This window comes from Carlito syrichta, unplaced genomic scaffold (genome assembly GCF_000164805.1).
Source record: "Carlito syrichta isolate Samal-C Ts95f unplaced genomic scaffold, Tarsius_syrichta-2.0.1 Scaffold305170, whole genome shotgun sequence".
NCBI classification, from domain to species: Eukaryota; Metazoa; Chordata; class Mammalia; order Primates; family Tarsiidae; genus Carlito; species Carlito syrichta.
The window spans coordinates 433800-441309 of NW_007249266.1; positions in this window are offsets into that span (position 1 = coordinate 433800).

Genomic DNA, 7510 nt, shown 5'->3' on the forward strand with positions numbered 1-7510 from the left:
CGTGCCACTGCACTCCAGTCTGGGCGACAGAGTGAGACTCCAATTCAAAAAAAAAAAAGCTCGTCAGGTCGGCCGTGGTGGCTCAAGCCTGTAATCCCAGCACTTTGGGAGGCCAAGGTGAGAGGATTGCCTGAGCACACGGGTTCAAGACAAGCCCGGGCAACTCGGCGAGACCTCGTCTCTACAATAAATAAAAAAATTAGCCAGGCATGGTGGTGTGTGACTGTAGTTCCAACTACTAGGAAGGCTGAGGTGGAAGGATCAACTGAGCCCGGCAGTTCAAGACTGCTGTGGCCATGAGCTTGCCACTTCCCTCCATTCTGGGTGACAGAGTGAGACTCCGACTCAAAAATAAATAAATAAAAATAAAAGCTTATCAAGTCATAACATTAGGCTAAAAACCCTTAAAGGGCTCCTATCACCTTCAGGGAAAGTCCGAGGTAGCTGGGGCAAATCAAGACTTATCAAGCCATTTGTGAGCTCTCTGCTTGTCTCATGCCAAGCCCATCCCTGCCTGAAGCATCCGCAGCTCCCCAAACACAGGGCACTCTCAGCACTAGGCCTTCCCGCAGTTCTTCCTTTGCCTGGGAACTTCCTTATTCATCCTTCAGATCTTGGTTGTGCTGGGACATCCCCTTTCAAGTCTTCCTCAACTTGGTGCTCACTCCTGCTGCTGCGTTTACTATGCTATTGAGATTGCCTGTTCACCTTTCTGCCTTCTCCAACAGAGTGTAAGTTGGTTGAAGGCAGAGAACATTTCTCTTTCACATAGAACTTGAAAAAAATGATAATAAATATCTTTGAATGAATGAATGAGAAAATGAAATTCAGTTTGGGACCTGTTAAGTTGAAGTATTTATGGGACACAGATGGCAGAAATATCGGGTTGAACAGAGGTGTGCTGATAAATTTCTATCAACTGGCTCTTCAGGGGAAAAGCCCTGATTTGTAGCATGTGTCGAGTTCCCTGGTGTCAATACTCTGACTGTAGCCAATTTCAAGCTACTCATGTGTTACTGCTAAATATGGAGCTGGGAAGAGATGTGAGCAAGTCGGTGTCAACAAGTTCTAGCTTTACCACTGCCTGTGGGCAGGTGCATCTAAGGGTACAGACTCAGGAGTGGGATGGGGAGAGGATTTGGTGGTTATCTGTAGAGTGATGGTCACTGGAGCCAAGGGAGCAGCAAGGCAGCCCAAGAAGTTGGCTCAGGGTCAAAAGAAGAGAACAAAGATAGACTCCAAGGTAATACCAACATTTCACATAGCATGTGCAAAAGCAGCCTCTCTGAAGGAGAAAGAGGCAGAGAGACTTGAATGAGAAAATCAGGAGAACCACATCAGTGCAGTGTCAAGCCAGAAGTAGGAATTCTCAAGAAGATTCCCATTGACATATAAATCAGAGAGATTCTGTAATGTAAGGACTGGAAAATGTCTGTTATGTGTCAAAGCAGGTTATTTTTACTTAGCCAGCTGGTGAGGACGGCAGCCAGAGTGTAGAGGGGAAAGGGAGAAGACAATACATATGGCTAGGGAGACTGGCATTTTGGGAACCCAGGAAAGAGGATCTGTATACTTTCTGCTCATACCCCGTCTTACTCGTACTAGTTACCTTTTGTTGCATAACAAATTATCCCAAAACTTAGCAGCTTAAATCAACATTAAACATTATCTTACAGCTTCTGTGGGTCAGGAATTCAGGAGAGCTGGGTAGTTCAGACCCAGGGTCCCTCAAGAGGCTGCAGTTAAGATATTGCTTGGGGATATGGTCATCTGAAGACTTGAATGGAGCTAGAAGGCCTGTTTCTAAGAAGGTTTACTCATATGGTAGGCAAACCTCTGACTGTTGGCAGGAGGTCTCAGTTATTTCCCACATGGACCTCTCCATAGGGTACTTGAGTATCTTACAACATGACATCAATTCATGAATGATCCGAGAGAGTGCATGACGGAAGCTGAAAGTGTCTTTCATGGCCTAACCTCAGAAGACATACACAATCACGCCTACATATCTTATCAGTCATACAGACCAGCCATGGTTCAGTGTGGATGGGACTGATTCAAGAGCATAAATATCAGGAAGAAAGGATCATTGGAGGCCATCTTGGAGGCTGGCTACCACAGATGGGGACCACACATGACAGGTGGTGAGGCCTGGTAGGATCAGCTGACTTCAGGGCTGCAAACACAACTCTGATATTAATCTGCTTCATGGAGTCACAGGAATATTTGGGTTCCCAGTAGAGTTGTTAGCCAGGCTCCCAGCACCGGGACATCTTTCTGTAGACTTTGAAGTTGGTGCAGGAAAAGGCCTAGCAGCGTGGATAATTTTTTTCTGAGAACCATAAGCTAGTATAGGCTGAGGCCTAACATGCAGCTTTTTTTTTTTTTTTTTTGAGACAGTATCTTGCTCTGTCACCCAGGTTAGTGTGTAGTGGCATGATCACAGCTCACCGCAGCCTCAATCTCCCAGGCTCAGGTGATCCTTCTGCCTCAAACTCCCGAGTAGCTGGGACTACAGGCATGTGCCACCACACCCAGCTAATTTTTAAATTTTTTGGTAGAGATGAGGTCTTGTTACATTGCCCAGGCTGGTCTTGAACTCCTGAGCTCAAGTAATCCTTCCACTTCAGCCTCCCATAGTGGTGTGAGCCACCATGGCTGGCAATTATTAAGTTTATTTCAATCACAGACTTCCTCCCTTGGAAAGTGCACAGTGGTTGAACCTGAAAACCTGTGTAACTAGATGGAAACAGCACCATAATCAGTATTACGAAGGAGGTTTCCTCTGATTCAGGGTAAACCTCATTGATTTCTGAGATTTCAGAGATCTGAGATTTCATTTTTTCCAGAGTAAAATATATAATTTGGGGGAAATGTTTTTACTTTCCAAGTCTTGTGTGTTGTAAATCTATAAGGGCTAGACAGAACATCTATTTCAATGGCTAGAGATCAGAATCAAATCTGTGGAAACTGGAATTTTCTGTTCAGTCATTTGTTGGGGGAATTCTCTGCTGCTGCCATCTTCTGGCCACTTTGAGTAATAACAACTAGAGCGTTGCCTTTGGTACAGTGACTCACCAGACAATATAGGAACGTCCTCTGGATTCTGGGTGAATGCCTTCAATGGCAGGTTTCCAATTGCTTCTTGAGGCAGGTTATACTTATGGTATGTATACTTATGGTATGTATGTATGGTATGGTGGTGTAAAGCTTTTGTTATTAGAAAGTTCTTTCTGAAACAGAGCCAAATCTGCTTTGGTTTAATTTCTATCCAATTCTTTTCCTACTTTCAATTTTTTTCTTTTAATTTGAAGGCGGCTGCTTATCATAGTTCCCCAAATATTTTCTTCCTAGACTAAATATTTCAGCTCCTTCATCTCTCCTTAAACTATATGACTTGCAGAGTCCTCATTATCTAGAGTCTGACGCAGGGATTCTGGTGCAAGTGATTTGCTGGGGAGTGGCCTCAGGGGAATCCTGCAGGGAAGCAGGATAGGGAAGGCCACAGAGCTAAGCAAGGACGTGGTCTCAACTGGAGGCCAGCCCAGCCCGATCCCAGGGAGAGCTCTGGAGCATGGGTGGCACCTCAGAGTTAGTCTCACCTTGAGGCAAAGGGTTCAGTTTTGTATTCTATCACTCAGTCATTGGCTCTGGAGTTGGGGGAAGCTAAGGGTAGCCTTTTTAAGTGAAATGGTTCCCATTTGAGCAAGGGCAGTTCTCAGGAGTGTTGGCAGGCAACACACCACGGCACGTGGGGAATGGGAGATCAGGAAAGAGGATCCGTATACCTTCTGCTCATACCCCATCTCACTCCTTATACTCGGACCAGGACCCACATATCCCAGACATGGCCTAATGTGCAGCATTCAAGGGGTTCACTAAATTTCATTCTCCTGCCGGGCTCGGTGGCTCAGCCTGTAATCCCGCGCCTTGGTAGGCTGAGGTGAGTGGATTGCCTGAGTTCGTGGATTCGAGACCCCCCTGGGCAACTTGGCCAGACCTCATCTCTACAATAAATCAAAAAATTAGCCAGGTGTGGTAGCGTGCGCCTGTAGTTCCAGCTACTTGGAAGGCTGAGGCAGAAGGATTGCCGGAGCCCAGCAGGTCAAGGCTGCGGTGACCGGGAGCAGCCTCTGCACTCCAGTCTGGACGACAGAGTGAGACTCCAACTCAAAAAAAAAAAAAAAAAATTCATTCTCCTTAGCCCAGGATTCATAGTCTAGGTTTACATTTGGGTTTTTCTACTCTACACCCCAAGATATTTTCCACATAAAGTTGCTCCCAAGCCAAGGGTCTTTCATCAGTGCTCATGGCATAATGACATCAAAAGCAAAAACACCTTTTTTCCTTTAGAATTTCCTGTTGTCATTTTGATCTCACATTCTAGCCAACTGAGTTCTCTTGGAATCTAGCCTCTCTTGTCTAATCCAACACTTTGTGCTCTGTCTTTTGCAGACTTGATGGGTGTGTCTCTTTGGTAACTTTCAACTTCCTTGCTTGTTCTTTTTTTTCTTTCTTTTTTTTTTGAGTCAGGGTCTCATTCTGTCACCCACGGTGGAGTGCAGTGGCATGATCATGGCTCACTGCAGCCTTGACCTCCTGAGCTCAAGTGGCTCTCTCACCTCAGCCTCCTGAGTAGCTGGGACTACAGGTGCACACCAACTAGCCCGGCTAATTAAAAAAAAAAAAATGTGTCGGCTGGGTGCAGTGACTCAAGCCTGTAATCCCAAGACTTTGGGAGACCGAGGTGAGAGGATTGGCTAGGCAACTTGGCAAGACCTCATCTCTACAATAAATAAAAATATTAGCTGGGTATAGTAGCGCACGCCTGTAGTTCCAGCTCCTTGGAAGGCTGAGGTGGAAGGATCGCCTGAGTCCAGCATGTCGACTCTGGGGTGTCCGTGAGTGTGCTACTGCACTCTGACCTGGGCGATGGAGTGAGCCTCCAACTCAAAAACAATTTTTTTTGTAGAGAAGAGGTGTCACTATGTTGCCAGGGCTGGTATTGAACTCCTGGGCTGCCTACCTTGGCCTCCCAAAGTGCTGGGATTACAGGCATGAGCCACTGTACCCAGCCTCCTTATTTGTTCTTTACACTCGATAACTGGTCCTCTCTCTCACTCTCTCTCTCTCACTCTCTCTCTCTCTCTTTTTGAGTTGGAGTCTCGCTCTTGTCGCCCAGGCTGGAGTGCGGTGGCATGCTCACGACCACCATAGCCTCGACCTGCCGGATTTAGGCGATTCTTCCATCTCAGCTTTCCAAGTAGCTGGAACTATAGATGCATGCCACCACACCTGGCTAGTTTTGTGTGTGTGTGTGTGTGTGTGTGTGTGTGATTTATTGTAGATATGAGGTCTCACCAAGTTGCCCAGGCTGATCTCGAACCCCCGGGCTCAGGCAGTCCTCTCACCTCGGCCTCCCGAATGCTGGGATTACAGACTGAGCCCAGTCGCTGGTCTTCTCTTAACATCTGGCTCCCACTGCCCCTTTCTGATGACTTCTATTCTGTGGTTGTCCCCTTTTAAATAGCATAGGAGGAACTTAGGCCAGGGTTCGAGAGAGTCAGCCAAGGTTTAACATAGACAGGAGTCTGAGATAAGTAGACAGCCTGGAAACCAGGTAGTTAAGAAGGTAATATTAGGTGACCAATATAGAAAACTCAAGGCCAGGCACGGTGGCTCATACATGTAATCCTAGCACTTTGGGAGGCCGAGGCAAAGGATTGCCTGAGCCCAGGGATTCGATTCGAGACCAGCTCGGGCAACATGGTGAGACCTTGTTTCTACAATAAATAAAAAAAATTAGCTGGGCTAATTTTTTTTTTTTTTTTAGTTGGAGTCTCACTCTGTCACCCAGACTGGAGTGCAGTGGCTGCTCCCGGCCACCGCAGTCTCACCTGCTGGGCTCCGGCGATCCTTCCGCCTCAGCCTTCCAAGTAGCCGGAATTACAGGCATGCACTACCACGCCCGGCTGATTTTTTGATTTATTGTAGAGATGAGGTCTCGCTGCCCAGGCGGGTCTCGAACCCACGGGCTCAGGCAATCCACTCACCTCCGCCTCCCAAAGGCGCGGGATTACAGGCTGAGCCACCGAGCCCGGCTGCTGGGCTAATTTTTAGCTATTTGGAAAGCTGAGGCCAAATGATCACCTGAGCCTAGTGGGCCAAAGCTCCTGTGGCCATGAGTACTCCAGCCTGGGTGACAGAGTGAGACTCCTACTCATAAAAAAAAAGGAAATAAAAAAACCTCAAGTCTATCAGCACAGTAGCTCTGAGCCTTCTGGAAGCTTGACAGGAGCAGGAGAAGTATCTGAAAATAACTTAGGGAATGTATTCAACCATATTCAACTTATTTAAATGAGTTGCAGGGTGAAATATGATTACCTTGAACTTTGCAGTTTGAGAGAATTATCCATCCTCTAGGATAATGTTTTCCATATATCCAACTGCAGTATCACTTACAGCATCAGACCCCGAGGAAGCAGGCAGCATAAAGCTTTATTCCTCCCTTCAGAAGCTTCAGTGCTCACATATCTAATCAGTTCTGGGGCAGGGAGGTCACCCCTCTCTGACCCTGATTAAGGTGTTGGGTACAACCTTCTCTCCCCAGGAGTGCAGTGGCATGATCACAGCTCACTGCAGCCTCGACTTCCTGTGCTTAGGTGATCCTCGCACCTCAGCCTACTCAATAGCCGGGACTTTTTTTTTTTTTGGTAGAAAGGAGGTCTCACTAGGCTGCCTCGGCTGGTATTGACCTCCTGGGGTCCATCATCAGAAGGAACCATCACTGTAAACAGTCCTGCAAGCATGTTTCTCTCTGCCAGCTTTGTTCAGAACTGGCAAACCCTTTCTCCCAAAGGGTAATGGATGAAAGGGTCACTGCAAAAGGCAGATCATAATTAGGAAAGACTAGAGACCATCTAAAATCACTGTATGTGCCCCCAGAGATGCGATTGTCCCACCGACCCTTGGGAAACACTAACTGCAGTATATATTCAGAAATGGAGAATCATCTAATCATTCCACGGTAATTTCATCCTCCCATTCTCCCAGACCAAAGACTTAAAAACCTTGGGAACAGCGAGATTGCACGGTGGAAACCACAGTAGAAATCTCTGGCTTTTATCACTTCTGAACCATGAAGCAGACTTTTTCTTTCCTGGCTAGAGCCACAAAGTTTACATAGGACAAATATTCTGTCTTCTGTTATCCTGCCCACCAAGTTCAATAGGTCTTTACATAACTGGGCTCTTTTTACAAAAACAACTTAAACAAATTGTGGTTATGACATCAAGCAGAGATAAGGAATCAGACATAAGGAGCAATCTGGCATTGAATTTGCTTCTTCAACTGCAGGCATAAGACAAATCCCATACTGGATGATTCCACTTTGGTACTCGATTTTAGAGTCACTGTATCTGTCTACTTTTAAAGTAGGTAATTATTTTTTAACTAGGCCAAAGCATTCAAGTTACAAGTGAAAAGTAAGTTTCCTTCTTACCCCACTTCC